Source organism: Cetorhinus maximus, unplaced genomic scaffold (genome assembly GCF_964194155.1).
Source record: "Cetorhinus maximus unplaced genomic scaffold, sCetMax3.hap1.1 HAP1_SCAFFOLD_2901, whole genome shotgun sequence".
In the NCBI taxonomy this organism is placed as follows: domain Eukaryota; kingdom Metazoa; phylum Chordata; class Chondrichthyes; order Lamniformes; family Cetorhinidae; genus Cetorhinus; species Cetorhinus maximus.
In genome coordinates this window covers 8893-11887 of record NW_027598832.1, presented here as the reverse complement: position 1 = coordinate 11887, position 2995 = coordinate 8893, and the positions used below count along the sequence as shown (strand labels likewise).

At 48.5% G+C, this 2995-nt stretch overlaps 1 long non-coding RNA gene across 1 annotated transcript; it reads left to right on the top strand.

The window, feature by feature from the left end:
- Positions 1–758: 758 nt before the first annotated feature.
- On the top strand, positions 759–2612 carry LOC144677698 (uncharacterized). The gene is made up of 2 exons (XR_013575789.1): positions 759–868; positions 1895–2612. It is a non-coding gene; the product is annotated as an uncharacterized LOC144677698 (long non-coding RNA).
- Positions 2613–2995: the final 383 nt, after the last annotated feature.

Sequence of the window (2995 nt, the reverse complement as noted above, 5' to 3'; positions counted from 1 at the left end):
GGTTAGATACAGAGTAAAGCTCCCTCTACAGTGTCCCCATCAAACACTCCCAGGACAGGTACAGCACGGGGTTAGATACAGAGTAAAGCTCCCTCTACACTGTCCCCATCAAACACCCCCAGGACAGGTAGAGCACGGGATTAGATACAGAGTAAAGCTCACTCTACACCGTCCCCATAAAACACTCCCAGGACAGGTACAGCACGGGGGTTAGATACAGAGTAAAGCACCCTCTACACCGTCCACATCAAACATTCCCAGGACAGGTACAGCACGGGGTTAGATACAGAGTAAAGCTCCCTCTACACTGTCCCCATCAAACAATCCCAGGACAGGTACAGCACAGGGTTAGATACAGAGTAATGCTCCCTCTACACTACATGAAAGAGGGTTCCAGCAGTCGATGAGCTGAGCCCGGGGTGGTTCTGGGCGATGTTACGGAGTTGGGAAGAGGCCGTCTTGGTGACGATGTGGATATGAGGTGGGAATCCCATCTCCAGGTTAAACACAACCCCAGGGTTGTGAACAGTCTGGTTCAGACTCAGAGAGTTCCCAGGATGGAGTCGGTAACTTGGGAATGGAGTTTGGAACAGAGATGGAAAAAAACAGCTTCAGTCTTCCCGATATTGAATCAGAGGGAATGAGGGAGAATTTCCTGAGGAAGAGTTTGGTGTATTTTGGGTATCAGTTGTGTGTGCGTGTTTGTGTGAGTTAAGGCAGTCATACTAACTGATCACATTCCATCATTGTATCTGCTGCAGAATTTCATAAAGAAATCTATCGAGAATAATCCTGGGGATTACTGGATCGGACTAACAGATCGAGAGAGTGAAGGAAACTGGAAATGGGTGGATGGGACCCCAGTGAGGTGGGTCCCAGCATCGCATGGAGAGAGAGAGCAGGACAAGGGGATTAGTTTGGGATTGATACAGGGCGATGGGGAGAGAGCGGGACAGTGGGATTAGTTTGGGATTGATACAGGGCTATGGGGAGAGAGCGGGACAGTGGGATTAGTTTGGGATTGATACAGGGCTATGGGGAGAGAGCGGGACAGTGGGATTAGTTTGGGATTGATACAGGGCTATGGGGAGAGAGCGGGACAGTGGGATTAGTTTGGGATTGATACAGGGCTATGGGGAGAGAGCGGGACAGTGGGATTAGTTTGGGATTGATACAGGGCTATGGGGAGAGTGCGGGGCAGTGGGATTAGTTTGGGGATTGATACAGGGCCATGGGGAGAGAGTGGGACAGTGGAATTAGTTTGGGATGGATACAGGGCTATGGGCAGAGAGTGGGACAGTGGGATTAGTTTGTGGATTGATACAGGGATATGGGGAGAGAGCGGGGCAGTGGGATTAGTTTGGGATTAATACAGGGCTATGGGGAGAGAGCGGGACAGTGGGATTAGTTTGGGATTGATACAGGGCTATGGAGAGAGAGCAGGACAGGGGTTAGTTTGGGATTGATACAGGGCTATGGGGAGACAGCCAGACAGTGGGATTAGTTTGCGATTGATACAGGGATATGGGGAGAGAGTAGGACAGTGGGATTAGTTTGGGGATTTGAACAGGGCGAAGGGGACAGAATCTGTCAGTGGGATTAGTTTGAGTTTGATACAGGGCTATGGGGAGAGAGCGGGACAGTGGGATTAGTTTGGGGATTGATACAGGGCTATGGGGAGAGAGCGGGACAGTGGGATTAGTTTGGGATTGATGCAGGGCTATGGGGAGAGAGCGGGGAAGTGGGATTAGCTGGGGATTTGTACAGGGCTATGGGGAGAGAGCGGGACAGTGGGATTAGTTTGGGATTTGTACTGAGCTGTAGGAATCTTGTTGATGCTGTGCAGGAATGTGTCGGGTTTTTAATCGGTATTTTTTATTTCCCCAATTCCCAGTTTTACTCGATGGGGTCAGGGTGAACCGAATAATTGGAATGGTAATGAAAACTGCGCCAGTATCAAAACCAGAGGATGGAATGATTACAGTTGTTCCGATCAGTTCCGTTTCATCTGTGAGAAAAGGGCACTGCCCTGCGTCGAGGCAGCTGATATTGAGAAATATTGTTCCTGAAGAGAGACTGGGACACAGAACGAGAGTGTCAGGATTGTCCAAAGATCCCCAGCTCCTCCTCCCTTCCCCACAATCCCCGACTGCCCGAGGCCACGTCCGAAAGGTGAAACTTCATCTGTTCCCCTTTTCTCCCAGTTGAACCCTTCTGCAGCGCCACCAGTGGTAGGAGGCGGGAATGACAGTGTGACGGTTGACATTGGAAAATCCCATTATAAATCCAGGCCGGAATCCAGCGACATGTAACAGGACAGATGTCCTGCATTTCTCTAGCAACTTTCACAAATTCAGATGATCCGCAACCTGCTTTTGCAGCCAATGAAGCAACTCCTTACAGTGTTTTCATAGTTGTCATGTCAGAAACGAGGCATTCAATTTGCGTGCAGTAAGCTCTCACTGGACTCAGGATTAAAATCGGTCACATCGGAAATACTCTTTGGACTTTTTCTTCTCGGACTCTGTAAATCATGTGAACTTATTTTAATCTCCGTGGTTCTTGTACTGTTACTATCCATAGTTGTAAAAGTTTCCTTTTTCTATCCTCCATTACTGTGTCTGTGCATTTGTTTACCTGTGTGTGTGTGTGTGTGTGTGTATGTGCGTGTATACATCTATGTGTGTGGGTGGGTGTGTGTGTGTTTGAATGTGAGAGTGTGTGTGTGAGTAGGCATGTATGTGTGTTTGTGTGAGTGTTGTGTGCGAGTGTGTGTGTTTGTGCGAGTGTGTGTGTGTGAGCGTGGGTGTGTGTGGGTGTATGTGGGTGTGAATGTGGAGGTTGACATTGTGAACATTCCTGCCCCGGGTTTTAAATGTAAATAAACTAACCCAAGTTGATCATAATGTGAGTTTGCTGTGAGTGATTAGTAAAGTGGATCAGACACACTGAGGGTTTGGGAAAACACACCACAACACACTTCACAAAGAATTCA